Below are 15,421 nucleotides of genomic sequence, written 5' to 3' on the forward strand. Positions count from 1 at the left end.
CCTGGTCCCGCCTGCGCCTGCACTGTCCTCCAGTTGGGCCCCCCTCCCTCCCAGTGCCACCCCTCTCAGGGGCTTTAAATTTCTCAGCTTTGGCTCTTGAGAATGGCGGTGAAGTCCTTCTCACCCAGACATACGTGCTGCTCCTTAGCATTTTTTTGTCTGTCCCTGTGGACTTCTCAGAGACTGTTCAAATGCAGAAAGCCCCACTCTGCTCCTGGAGCTTTGGGCCCTCTTGGATTTTATCAGACGCTTTCACCATAATGTTTACATCTCAGCTAAAAAAGAAAAGAAAACTGCCATGCTCCTAATACACATACTTGGCCTAGGTTTGCCCAGGCAGGGACAATTGCATCTAGAAGTTGTTGTCACAGAGTTGGACCCGAATGGGACAGTGGGGGGCACAGAGGATGAAGTGTCTGGCTGGCTGGGTGTGGGGTGGAGGGGAGGGAGACCCCTGCAGCCGCTCTGGGGAGTATCCATTTATTGCATGTGTGTCCTTGATGGTGCATTCAGAAGAAATAAACATCTCAAAAGACCAGGAAGTGGGGTATTGAATAGTGAACCAGACCCAGTGCCTCTCCCCCATCCCCCAGAGCTCAAGGTCTAGTAGGAGCCTGCCCCTGCTCACAGGCCCTCTTGGCATAGGAGGTAGTACTGGAGGGGAGCACGGGGTGAGGAGAGGCGCTTAACCCAGAGGAGATGGGGACAAAGACCTCTCCTGACCACATTCTAGCCGGGCTACTCTGAGCCCTCTTCCCTATTAGGCCTCAACCTTGGCCTTGAACTTGAACAAACTTGGCCTTGGACTTGAACAAGCACCACCATAGTTTTTTAACAGCCCATGGCTGCATCCCTGGGATGCAGTTTTCCTTAAAGAGCCGCCTCAGAAAAACTTAAGGATGCCAACAGAATTTACTGTTTGTTTCAGCCAACACCTGAACACAGGGCCCCCGCCTCTGTGGGAGGGTTGGAGCCTCACTTCCAGCAGTGCCAGTTCGCAAACCCGAATGGGTTTTACATGGACCAACCCTCCCTCCCACTTTTTGTGAATTTTCCTGTCCCTGTCTCTGCGCAAGCTCCCTCCATTCCCCCTGCCCACTCCCTCATTCTCCCTTTCGAAATCCACTTCCCTCTGCGCAAATGGGGATGGAGCTCTGCTCTTTCTCCTACTCTCAGTAGTATTTACTGAATAAAAGCTGTTTTCACTGCTTCAACTAAGGTCCGGCTGTGTTTCTCTTTGACAGTGGGAAGTGTGGTTGGGGAGCGTGAGCAGAGGAAAGGATGCAGAACTAAGGTGCGGGGATGGAACATCCCGGCAGAGGGAATGGTTTGTGCACATGACACATGGGATCCAGGGAAGTGGGCGAAGTTTGAGGAGGGTGGAGAGCAAACTGGGAACAGAGCTGACCCACCAGCAGAGTGTAGGTGCAGGCACTTTTGTGTGATACTTGGCGTGCGCTTTGGAGTGAGTGTGTTTTCATACGAGACCATCTCTTATGGACGGTCAGAAATGGAGACTGCTTCAAACTGCAATGGACCCAGGATCAAGTCACGATGCCCAGTGGTGTTGGATAACAGCTGGTCCCCCCTCTGCCACGTTACTTTCCCTCGTTCTCTGAGATCGTTTGCTCCGTTGGATGCCTGTCTCCTCCCTGCCTCTTGAGGGGTGGAATTGTAAATATCGTGGCCCCTAGCTGGGGCTCTTTGGGGGCCAAGAAGTCTTCCTTTTTTATATCACACCCCCTAGTTTTGTGATTCAGCTCCACCAGAAGTTGATATCCTCAATCCATAACATTGTTAGCTTTCCCGAAACATGATACAGAGCTTCCATTCGTGAGTTCATCCTCTCCCTCTCGTCTTGTTCACCATGCCACCTGCCACAGGGAGGCCCTGAGGACTCCTATCATTGCCTTGTTTGCAGAATGAAGGGGACTTGAAGCTGTTAAATTCCTTTTTTTTTCTTGGAGTCTCTATATAAGGCTTCTCTTGATATGCCCAATCCTGGGCTATGTCAGGTCTTTGGATGCCCGATGTTAGGGTGTTTGACTTCATTAAGCTTCTGTTGAATTTCTAACTGACCTTTTCAGGCACATGTATTCCTACATTTAAGAAAAACAGTTTTATGAAAGTTAGAGCACATGGAATTGGCAATTAGCCCTAGAACTTGTTTTTTTTACACACACTGAAAAATTGGGGGCACTGGAGCGCATTTTTACAAAGGTGGTCCCTACTGGCACAGTGTACCTCTGGTAGAGCTAGCAATTTTCATATAAATGAAGAAATAGAGCTGGACTTCAAAATTTGAAAACGGAGTTATCAGGAGATTATGTGATCCAGGAGATCATTTTGTTGCCTGAAGAAGGTAATTCTTGCCTGGCGAGAGAGGGAAAGGATTTCATACAAAGTGCTGCAAAGCTCTGAAAACTCTTCAAAAATCATCTGTTCTTGTAACGCCAACAACGAAAAGCCTGGGACCTGGCCACCGAGGTATTGTTTTTCAATACTGAATTGCTTTTTTGGTTTGTCTCCAGGGCAAACCTCTCTACAATTGTATAAGAAAGTCAATGAAAAAGTTGTATTTACTTTACAAAATCACTTTCCTGAAATATATCTACCTGCTAAGGCAACAAGATGCCTCCATGGAGACGAATAAAAATCAGATGTTCCAACGTCAAAATTATTGCAATGGTCTAAAGTACGGTCATTTGACTGTCACTTCTTCTCCAAGCTGTTCTGGAGACCCAGAGTGGGTACCAGGGCAGATTTCACGGAGATGGCCCATTGTGAACATCAAGGAAACATCTGGCAGTGTTTGGAGATCAGTTGCTAAAAACACCTCCGTATGCTGAGGCTAGTCACCCATGGTGGGAACTTGTCAGACTTCTCTTCAATAACACCCCAGCTTGATGTGTGCATGTGACAACTCCAGAAACTCTACTCACGGTCCAAAGAATAAGAACCCAAAGGAAACAGGGATCTTCATCTCTGGCGCCCCCAAGTGGATGGGATGCAGTTCTGAAGATGTTATTGGTCTCAGTTAAATATTGCTTTCGTTATGTTGTCCATAGTTCCTCCCTAAAATTCAAATATGATTTGTGCCTCATGTGTTGTGAACTAAGACTACATCATGGGATTTTTGACATCATTTCCAGCCAGGATTCCGCTGGCTAGTGGAATTGCCACTAGGGTCCTTTGCTCAGTACCTCACACACCATCCCGTTTAAACCCATTTCAACCCAAAGGATTCAGTGTTTGTGTTACATCCATTTTACAGATGAGAAAACTGAGGCACCGAGAGATTGAAAGACGTTTCCATTCCCACCAGGAGTCAGTGGTACAGCTGCAATAGGAACACATCTCTGTCTGACTTCACAGCTGCACCTGTTTTTGTTTTTGTTTTTTTGGTTGTTGTTTGTTTTGTTAAACAAGATTAATAACTATGATTTGTGTAAAAATGTTGCACCCATATTATAAAAAATTCAAGCCATTGGAGAAATATATGGAAGAAAGGAAAATAACTCACCTCGTTTCACCCTGTCCAGAAAAACATAATTAATATTTAGTGAATATCATTGTAGGCACCTCCCCGCACATACACACAGACATGGGAATAGGGAGGTCAGTGCAAAGATAGATGGGAATTATTTTACTAAGTGCGAGCCTGTTGTTCACCTTATTCTTAACAAAAATAATTACTTTAAATTTTACCTGAAGAAAATTAAACGGAAATGGAATTTGAAGAAATTGTCAAAGTTTAGATAACAACTCCTTTACCAGAAATAACTCTCATCCCAAAGTTATTCCTCTAAAGTGAAGGGGAAAATTATGGAATCATTTCGAGGTTAGAATCTTTGTTTTTCAATGACTTGTTTCACTTTATCGAGGGCTCTTCTATAAAAGGTGAGAAAACATGTTCACATTTCTCTTGTCTGTTGTTCCCAATCCCATGGTTTTAATTACGTAAAATACGTGTTTACATTTTCAAGGTCATGGCATTGGAATTAGGTTCTGTAGCCATAATTCTCACTGCTGTTTCACCTTAGTTTTACATTTCAACAAATCAATGCTTATTCCCAGGCGTGTCCTTCCTTGAGGTCTTTGCTTTCATTTCTTATTTGAATACATTTCATTGTGAAGCCCAGGAGTGCTGTGCTTTCTGAGCTCTTGTATGCTTGAGTTTCTGTCTATGACTTTCTTTTAAAATAGGATTTTATTGAGGTGTAATTTTAGTACATAGAATGCACAAGTCCTAAGTGTACAACTTTTTTTGGCGGGACCTTTGTCAACTGCTTTACAGGGTGTAAATGACATAAAATAAACTGCACATATTTAAAGCATACAGTGGGGTGGAGTCTGGTATGGTGAAGTAACCGCTGGAGCTAAAGCCAACTGAACAATGAGAGAAAGTATCTGTAACTATGTATCTGACAAGGGGTTGATATCTAAAATGCATAAGGAACTCATACAACTCAATAGCAAAAAAATCAAAATATTCCAATTAAAAACTGGTCAAAGGACCTGAATGAACATTTTCCTAATGAAGACATACAAATGGCCAACAGGTACATGAAAAGTTGCTCGACATCGCTAATCATCAGGGAAACGCAAATCAAAACCACAATGAGATATCACCTCACACCTGTTAGAATGGTTTTTATCAAAAAGACAAGAGATAACGAATGTTGACAAGGCTGTGGAGAAAAGGGACCCCTGGTGCACAGTTGGTGGGAATGTAAGTAGGTGCAGCTACTATGGAAAACAGTATGGAGGCTCCTTTAAAAATTAAAAAATAGGACTACCATATGATCCAGATATATACGGCACTCCTGGGTATATATCCAAAGAAATGAAATCCGTATCTTGAAAAGGTATCTGCACTCTCATATTTATTGCAGCATTATTCACAATAGCCAAGATATGGAAACCACCTAAGTGTTTGTCAATGGATGGCTGGTTAAAGACAATGTGAAATATATATATATATATATATTTCATATACATGTATATAATGGAATATTATTCACCATTAAATAAAGGGAAATCCTGCCATTTGTGACAACATGGATGAACCTGGAGGGCATTATGCTAAGTGAGATAAGTCAGACAGAGAAGGACAAATACAGTATGGTATCACTGATAGGTGAAATCTAAAAAAAGCTGAACTCATAGAAACAGAGAGTAGAGTGGTGGTTGTCAGGGGCTGGGGAGTGAGAGAAATGGGGAGATGTTGGTCAAAGGGTACCACCTTCCAGCTATAAGGTGAGTAAGTGCTGAGAATCTTGGGTACAGCATGGGGGCTGTAGTTAACAATACTGTATTGTATACTTGAAATTCCCTAAGAGAGTAGATCTTAAGTATTCTCACCAAGGGGAAAAAAAAAAGGTAGCTACAGGAAGTGATGGCTGTGTTAATTAACTTGATTATGGTAATCATTTCACAATATGTATGGGTATCAATCATCATGCTGTACTTTAAACATATACAATTTTATTTATCAATTATACCTTAATAAATCTGGGAAAAAAAGGGTACAAGTGTGTAAAATTTGACATATATTCACACCTTGAAATCATCAGGATAACAAACATATCCATCACCTCCAAAGTCTTCCTGGTACCCTCTTTTCACCCCTCTCTCCCCACCATCTTTGATACTCTTGGATCCTGGCAACCACTAATCCATTTTCTGCCACTATAGGTTAGTTTACATTTTCTAGGGCTTTATATACATGGAATCATAGGGTAAGTACTCTATTTTGTCTGGCGTTTTTTATTCAGCATAATTATTTTGAGATTCAGTCCTGCTGTTGAGTGTATCAATAGTTCATTCTTTTTATTGCTGAATAGTATTTCATTGCATGGATGTACCATAATTTGTTTACCCATACCCATTGACGGACGTCTAGTTTTTGGCTATTCGAAGTAAAGCTGCCATTAACATTTGTGTACAAGTCTTTGTATGGCTGTATGCTTTCATTTCTCTTGAGTAACTTGGGAGTAGAATGGACTGAATTATCTGTTAGGGGCATGTCTGAATTTTAAGACACCAAGAAACTGTTTTTCAAAATTGTTGTTGTAGCATTTTAAACTCCTACCAACAGTGTCTGAGGGTTCCAGTTTCTCTGCATTCTTGCCAGCTCTTGGTATGGTCAATCTTTTAAATTTAACCATTCTAATAGCGGTATATAGCGATATCTTGTGGTTTTAATTTGCATTTCCCTAATGACTAATGATATGGAACATCTTTTCATGTGCTTATTTGCATCCATATATATTCTTTTTTTCCGTTCCATATATAATAGCTGATATCTGCTAACCCCAACCTCCCACTCCATCCCTCCCTGAATCCTCTCCCCCTTGGCAACCACAAGTCTGTTCTCTATGTCCATGAGTCTGTTTCTATTTTGTAGATAGGTTCATTTGTGCCATATTTTAGATTCCACATATAAGTGATATCATATGGCATTTGTCTTTCTCTTTCTTACTTACTTCACTTAGTATGATAATCTCTAATTGCATCCATGTTGCTGCAAATGACATTATTTCGTTCTTTTTTATGGCTGAGTAGTATTCCATTGTATATATGTACCACATCTTCTTTATCCATTCATCTGTCAGTGGACATTTAGGTTGTTTTCATGTCTTGGCTATTGTGAATAGTGCTGCTATGAACATAGGGGTGCATGTATCTTTTTGAATTAGAGTTTTCTCCGGGTATATGCCCAGGAGTGGGATTGCTGGGTCATATGGTAGCTCTATTTTTAGTTTTCTGAGGAACCTCCATACTGTTTTCCATAGTGGCTGTACCAACTTACATCCCTACCAACAGTGTAGGAGTGTTCCCTTTTCTCCACACCCTCTCCAGCATTTGTTATTTGTAGTTTTTAGCGATGGCCATTCTGACCGGTATGAGGTGGTACCTCATTGTAGTTTTGATTTGCATTTCTCTAATAATTAGCAATGTTGAGCATCTTTTCATGTGCCTATTGGCCATTTGTATTTCTTCTCTGGAGAAATGTCTATTTAGGTCTTCTGCCCATTTTTCAATTGGGTTGTTCATTTTGTTGTTGTTGAGTTGTATGAGCTGTTTGTATATTTTGGAAATTAAGCCCTTGTCGGTCACATCATTGGCAAATATTTTCTCCCATTCTGTAGGTTGTCTTTTTCATTTTGTTTATGGTTTCCTTTGCTGTGCAAAATCCTGTAAGTTTGATTAGGTCCATTTGTGTATTTTTGTTTTTATTTCTGTTGCCTTGGGAGACTGACCTAAGAAAACATTTGTACCATTTATGTCAGAGAATGTTTTGCCTATGATCTCTTCTAAGAGTTTTATGGTGTCATGTTGTATGTTTAAGTCTTTAAGCCATTTTGAGTTTATTTTTGTGTACTGTGAGAGGGTGTGTGCATCCATATATATTCTTTATTGAAATGTCTGTTCAAATGTTTTGCTTATTTTTCAGAGTGAGTTGTTTACTTTCTGAGTTTTGAGTTTTGAGAGTTCTTTGTATAATCTGGACACAAGTCCATGATCAGATATATATCTTGCAAATATTTTCTCCTAGTCCGTGGCTGGGGTTTTCATTTTCTTAACATTGTCTTAAAAAAAATTTTTTTTTATTGAAGTATAGTTGATTTACAATGTTGTGTTAATTTCTGCTGTACAGCAAAGTGATTCAGTTATTTTTATATGTATACATACACACACACACACACACACACACACATCCTTTTTCATACTCCTTTTCATTATGGTTTATCACAGGATATCGAATATAGATCCCTGTGCTATACAGTTGGACCTTGTTGTTTATCCATCTTATATATAATAGTTTGCATCTGCTTACCCCAAACTCCCAATCCTTCCCTCCCCCATCTCCCCTCCCCCTTGGCAACCACAAATCTGTTCTCTATGTCTGTGAGTCTGTTTCTTTAACAGTGTCTTTTGAAGAGTCAAGATTTAAAAATTTGATAAAGTACAAGTCATCAAACTTTTTTCTTTTATCGATCATACTTTTGGTGTCATATCTAAGAAATCTTTGCCCAACCCAAGGTTACAAAGATTTTATTTTAGTTTTCTAGGATAAAACTAGATTCTACCTAGTCTTCTTCTAAAAATTTTATAGTTCTAGGTTTTATATTTAGGTCTATAATCCATTTTGAGTTAATATTTGCATATGGTGTGACATGCGGATCAAAGTTCTTTTGAGTGTGAAAGGCTACCCAGGTTTTCTATAAATGTCAGTTAGGTCAAGTTGATAGTATTGTTCAAGTCTTCTATATGCTTGCTAATTTCCTGTCTACCTGTTATGTTAATTTTTGAGAGACTCTGACTATAATTATAAATTTTCTATTTTTCTTGCATTTCTATCAGTTTTGCCTCACATATTTTGAGCTCTGTTTTTTTAAAAACACCTTTCCGACCTTCCTGGGGGGGAGGTCAAACTAGACCAGCACAGGGCCTCTCCTGTGACCTGACGATACCCCTGGATTTTGTCTTGATGAGAGATGTTATATGTATTTTTGGATAAGCCTTTCACATCTGTAACCTTTATTTTCAAGGAAATTGGCTTCCTGCTTGATGTCTGAGGAGGCATGTGCTGAGATTCAGCCTCACCCAAAATAATGATAATAATGACAATAGCAGCTCCTTGCTGCCAGGTGCATTGCCTACATTATCTCTAATCCCCCCCGGCAGCCTTGCATGGTAAATGTTATCTCTGTTTTGCAGATACATTTTATTTATACCCCGCGTTCCAGGAAGGCTTATAGAAGGCTTTATAAAGACTCATAAAATACAGCATATTCATGAAAGGTGAAGGTAGAGAAAATAGTTTTTAAAAAGCAACACTGAAGTGGGGTCTCATTGCCTTTAAGAATCTTGCCTGTAAACATTGAAGTGTTAAGTAGCAGAATTGCGATTTGAACCTGGCTCTTTCAGCTGCTAAAAGCTCTGATGTTTATATTCAGCCAGTCTGTGTGACAAGAAGAGACAGGCAGATGCTGGAGGTCAAACCTCATGGGGGGGACAGTCTGCAGGTGGGCTTTTGAGCCGTGATGCCAGGCTGGGTTTCTGGTCATGCTCCAGCAATGCAGACCACAGCCGCGATCAGGAGGGCTGTTTCTGAACATTTCCACGTGCTGGGCTGGAACTCACGAGACCTGCATGCTGCTCCCGGCTCCGGGACTTATTTGAATGAATAATTACTGAGTTCCTTTACCGAAGCCACTGATGGTGTTTATTGAGCATCTGCTGTGGTCAGGGCCAGCACTGATAGGTGTGGGATCCAGGCAGCATCCCTGCCCTCAGGGAGCCCCTAGCCCCTGATAAGGCAGATATTAAAGAAATGCATAATCAACGAGTTATAGCTAAGAGGGAAAAGCAGTGGATTCAGGAGAAGACTGACATAGGGCTAATCTGGGGTAAGAAGGGAGGGTTGGGAGAATGCTCACTGAAGAAATAACATACGAGTCGAGAGTTGTTAGTTGACACCTGCTATTTTTGCTTGGCCTTTACCCCTTCCTTTAATAACAGAGCTGCTTTTGGGGAAGCCCATTCATTCCATGTGGACTGGATGTGGTTGCCCCCTAGCCTCAGATGTGGGCGTGAGACCTGGACCTGGTCAATCAGAATTCTCTACTCCTCTGGCCACAGCGATGGCTCAGGGACGGGCACGTGGTCTGAGAGAAACAAGAATCTCTTCTGGGCTCTTTGTCCAGAGCCAAAAGGGAGGATGCTGTCTTCCCAATGTGGTTCCACCCATAACCACGTGAGTCCTGGGCTTCTGACAACCATCCTGGATTCACATGGAGTAAGACTGTCCAAGAGATGGAGAAAGCCTGAGCACTGATGGCATACTCTGAAACCCCAGACCCAGCCTTGCCTGAAGCCTGATCTTTTACAGGAACCGATGTGCTTCCCACTTTTGTGGGGGGGGGGGGGCTAAGTTAATTTGAGTTGGGTTTCTGTTACTTGTATCTGAAAGGAGCTTACTACAGATCTGAAAAATAATAGAAATTAACTACAGAGATATTGGGAGGAAGAGTGTTGCAGGCAGAGGGAATGGCATGAGTGAGGGGCTGAGGTGAGAGAAAGCTTGATGGAACTAAGTTGAAGAAGCCAGTCTGGCCACAGCGAGTGGATGAGGTGGACAGAACCGGGCCATCGGGCTGGTGTACTACATGATGTTGCCTGGATGAGGGGTGAAGGGAGTTGGCGGAGGTACTGGGTTCAGTAGTGTCCCCCCGCCAAATTCATATCCATCCGGAACCTCAGAGTGTGACCTTATTTGGAAATAGGGTCTTTGCAGATGTACTTAAGTAGATCAGGCTGGGCCCTAAATCCAATGACTGGTGTTGTTTTAAGAAGATGATGTGGAGACACACCATGTGACAAAAGAGGAAGAGATTGGAGAGATGCAGCTGCCAGCCAAGGAATGCCAAGGACTTCCAGCAGCAAACAGAAGCTGGAAGATGTAGGGGAGGATTTTTCCCTAGAACCTTCAGAGGGAGCATGGCCTTGCCGACATCTTGACTTTGGACTTCCAGCCTCCAGAAATGAGAGAGAATATCTGCTGTTTTAAGCCGCCCTTTCTGTGGTACCTCATTATGGCAGCACTAGGATATGAATACTATAGGTAAATATCCCAGCTTCCTCGTCCTCTGATGGGAAAACTCTAAGGCATGTCCCATAATCTCCAGTGGTCTCCAGCCCCATCACGCTCTGTTACCCAGTGGGTGACCTGCTCATTAACGTGTTCTATACTGCCTCTTTTCCCTTCTCCCTCTCTCTTCCACTCCCTCCCTTTGCTTCCTGGGATCACCTCCCAAATCAACTACTTATGCCCAAATCCTTGTCTTAGGGTCTACTTTGGGGGAATCCAAACTCAGACAGATGCCCCTTAAGCCAGTGGTGGCCTGGTGGAGAGGGGTTTGGGATGAAGATGGTGAGGTTGGCAGGAGACACATCATGAAAGTCTTCGTGGACAGATGGATGAGTTTGGGGTTAATTCTGAGTGTAATGAGAAGATTGGAGCAGGGAGTGATGTCTGATATTCATTTTTCAAGGATCCCATTGGCAGGGGTTTGGACAGTGGCTCGTAGGGCAGTAAAACAGTTGCAGGGAGACAGATTGCAGTGGTCCTCCTCCTTTTTATAATTCTTGATCTGAGGCCAAGTTCTACCCTGGGGACGGAGCGAGGTGCACACTAGGATCGGCAAGATGCAATTTTCTCCCCATGAATCTTGGGGACCTCTTGTTATGCTGGAGACTGTCTTAGTTAACACTCAGTTGCTGAGTAATTCTCATTACCTCTTCCCGCCGACAGACGATAAACAGCTGTCAAGCTTGTCTTAAAAAACAAGACAACTTTTTCCCCGTTAATGGAGCTCAGGATCGGAGTGAGGGAAGCAGCACGTGCTGCTGTAATGGAGTATTCTGGCCGTGTCTCTACCAGTCCGGCTTTCAAGTGAGCAGTCATTTCCCCCGCTGTCGTGGTAGGCAGAAGTGGGAAGCGGGAAAGAGGTGGAGGAGACTTTCTGGACCTGCTTTCCACTCTGGTTCCCATTGCTATTTCCGAAAGACACCTAACTGCAACCCCTTTGGAATTTGTGTATAACTTGCATTTGCAATTTGATGGGCTATGTGGGACACGCTTTCCCCTGAGATTGTATGTTAATTGCGATCAGATGGGAAAAGTTTTGATCCGGAGTCTAAGTGTTGGAAGAGGGAGGAAAGATTATCTAGCTATAGACAGAATGCCAGGCACATAGTAGGCACTCAGTAAATCGGTCCATCCATCCTTCTCCAGCCTCTGTTCTTCCCTCTCTTCCTCCTTCCCTCCCTGTCCTCCTCCCAACCTTATTTTTGATGACTGAATCATCTCTACGATATACCCATTAAATGGTGTCCAGCCTCGGTTTGAATACTGCCAGTGACAAGGAAGTCACTCCTTCTCATTCTGAAGCAGTTGAGCTCTGATGAGGAGAAAATTCAATTTTTAAATTGCTGCTGTGAAATTTCTCTCTCTGTATCTCCCACCCACTGGGTCTAATTGTGCCCCCACAAGATAACTCTTGTCTCTCTTCCACATGCGTGCTGCTCAGACATCTAAAGACAGTGCTTATATCACTGAAAGTTTTTTTTTTTTTTAACCTAAAAGAATAAAGACAGTTCCTCAACCTTTCTGACTGCTCTCCTATAAACAAGTTCTGATAGTCTTTATCTCTTTTAAAATCGTGGCCTTGACTCCAGGTGTGAGATCTCCCTGGTGGGAACCTGACTTGGACTATCATCTCCTTTTTCCTGAACAATATACCTCTATTGATGCAACCTAAGATAGCATAAGTCTTAACAGTTTTTTCATTTTTAGTGTTTTAGTGGCAGTCATTTTATATGGCTGGTTCATGTCTAGCTTAGCATTGACTAAGACTCTTAAATCAGGAGCTGAAAGGAGAAATACTGTCAGAGGCCAGACAGGTAAGGCAAACGAGTGAAACATTCTGGGTGAGGCTTGTGGTGGACTGAAGAGTTCATGCCCCTTTCAGAGCAGGCAAGAGCGCTCAGTTCCAGCTGATTGTTGCCCTGCAGTGTGTAGGTTCAGCATTAACAATTAGAAGATTCCACATAAAAATCTAGACTTGCAACTTAAAAAAAACCCAAACCCAAAGATCTGGCAACCTTGCACGCATATTCCAGCATGGCTGGGGCTGAGCAGTGGCTGCCAGAGGCCCTTGGGCAGTCCTGCAGAAGCAGCAAAAGGGCGCTGGACCGCTTTCCATGTGACCATGTTGGCAATCTGTCGAATGCGGTGGGCCAAATCTTCCCCAGGAGAGGCTCAGACAACCTCTCTCCTGACATCCTTTATGGAAGCAGGATAACAAGGGGAGAGGCCCTGTTCAGGATATTTTGGAGTCTTAGCATCTTGCACTTTATTATGAGAAATTCTGCCAGCTTAGTGCTTTAGTGTCTCTGGTAGCAAATGGAAGGGGAGATATGCTAAACATACATATTAATATAGTCCATTAAGGTTAGTGAGAGATAAGTGTTTGGATGGAACGTAAGACAGGAAAGGGGGAGGGGTTGGGGTGGGGGGACTATTTAGATGCGGGGCTCAGGGAAGGCTGCTCTGACAGTGTGACTTTTGACTAGAGGCCTGAATGAAGAAGGGAGGGAATAAGCCATGAGGGCGGCAGGGGAAGAGAATGTTTAGGCAGCAGGTACAAAGGCCCTGAGGTCAGGGTGCTCTTCGTGTGTTTGAGGCGCAGTGAGGAGCCTGAGACTTGTAGCACGGTGAGAGACGGGGCAGTACTGGAGGACGAGGTGGGGCGAGAGGGTGAGGGCTGAGTCGCAGAGCGTCGGATGGGCCGGGGTGTGGAGTTGGGACTTGAAGTGCAATGCCAATATTCAACACATATTTATTGAGCTACTTCTATGGGCCAGGCACTGTGGAAGATGTTAGAGACACATTAGTGAACAAAATGGAAAAAACTTGCCCTCCTGGGGCTTAAATGCTAATGTGGTGTGTGTGTGTATAACATATGATAAAAATAAACAAGTAGCATGTGTAGTATGCAAATAGAAAAAAATAAAGCAAGGGAGGCTGGCATGATTTGAGGCCAGCATCGCAGCTTCTCTGAGCCCCAGTTTACTTATCTTTAAATGACTCTGATATGAGTTTCCTCTTGCCGTTGTTGTAAGGATTAAATAAGAGGGTGTTACAGGCAGAACTGTGTCCTCCCCAAATTCATACGTTGACGTTCTAACCCCCAGGACCTGAGAATGTGACTTTATTTGGAGATGGGGTCTTTACAGAGGGAATCAAGTTACAATGAGGTCATTAGCGTGGGCCACTCTACCCTAATGTGGAAGAATACATAACCGCACTACCATGATCACATCTAAGAAATTAATAATTCTTTAATATCATCCCATATCCTGTCAGTGTCTGGGAACTATAATTGCTTCCTCTTCTTTCATCGTCCTCCCACATTCATCTGTGAGTCCTGCCTGACATCCTGACAACTCAAGATCCATCCCGAATCCATCCATTCTGCCAACTCTCCGTGACCCCCGCCCTCGCCCGTTCCAGGACAACCTGTCACCCAGACAAGTGCACGTTTCATGGTCTGAACTCTGTCCACTCCGAGACCTCACCTCCTCCCAGCCTCTCCCCACCTCACTCCTCACCAGCCACGGGCCTCCTTGCTGGTCCCCCAAACATGCCCAGGGCTCTCTTCTCGGGGCCCTCACTTGGCTTTTCCCTGATGCTGGAATTCTCTTCAGCCAGATATTTCCCGGGCCCCCTCCTCGATTTATCCAGGTGTCTGGTATGTGTCACTTTCTCGGCGACACCCTCCAGACCAGCCCCTCCCATGACTCCATCCCCTCCCCCAGCGCTTCTCACTCGGAAATCAGGCCATGTCCTCTCCTGCCATTGTCCAACTAAAGCAAAGGCTGGATAAACCAGTTCACTGTGTGTCCACTGTATCTAGGACAGGCCTTCACACGTTCTCAGTCCTCCACAAATATTTGCTAAGCGAATGGATTTACTGGGTGGATTCTTCTGCCTCCTATAGACAGTGGCTATACAGACATGGTACCAAACAAACAAGCGACCCCCAGCCCGCTCACTGCCCCAGATTTTTGGAAATCTAATCAAAGGATCAGCCAAGTCTAGAAAGCATTCTTATCGGCTGGTTGTAAGGACAAGGTAGAGGCGTTCTCCCAAAGGGAGGCTGGGAAGGCGCAGGAGACGGTCCTGCCCTGTTCGTCCCCTCTCACCATCTCACCCCCTCATGGCACCTTGAGCACGTCTCCAGTCTCCTGCAGTGTAAACCGGGCTGGGGAATCCTGGTCACTCCTCGGAAACAGCCCACCCCACCATCCGCTCCAGGACCACAGGGAGGAAGGAAAAGCTCTGGGGGAGAATTCCCTTTTCCATAAGTGCATGAGCTGTGGCCAGAACCCAGATGGCGCCAGGTCTGGGCAGCTCTGTGCATGAGGGTTAATGAGGTGGGGCTTTGGGGGGCCCCAGAATCTCCGGGGGAATCTGCTGAAGATGCTGTTGCCTGAACTCTCCCCTTAGACACTGGTCCAGGCGTCCACACAGGGCTCCCCCGCTGGAGCAAGCATCCCAGAGGCCACTGCTGTAGGTGGTCCCCCAACCCCACGGTGAGGACGCCAGGTGGGAGCTCTGTTTAATGCTGCCTTTGAGCAAACATAGGAGACTAATTATGCAGTTCTGTCGAGACCTCCTGGAAGCGCTCGTTAACCGCAGCCCAACAAAACCAGGCCTGCAAGTTGGAATAAAAATAGCTTCATGCAGGTTAAAAGGTGAAATTAGCTTTGGTGTCAGAAATTTACGCCTCAAGGTTGTGGAGGAGTGAAAGGCGTGAATATTTGTGTCCTGGCCCTTGTGGGGGTC

This window comes from Eschrichtius robustus, chromosome 16, assembly GCF_028021215.1.
Source record: "Eschrichtius robustus isolate mEscRob2 chromosome 16, mEscRob2.pri, whole genome shotgun sequence".
Taxonomy (NCBI): domain Eukaryota; kingdom Metazoa; phylum Chordata; class Mammalia; order Artiodactyla; family Eschrichtiidae; genus Eschrichtius; species Eschrichtius robustus.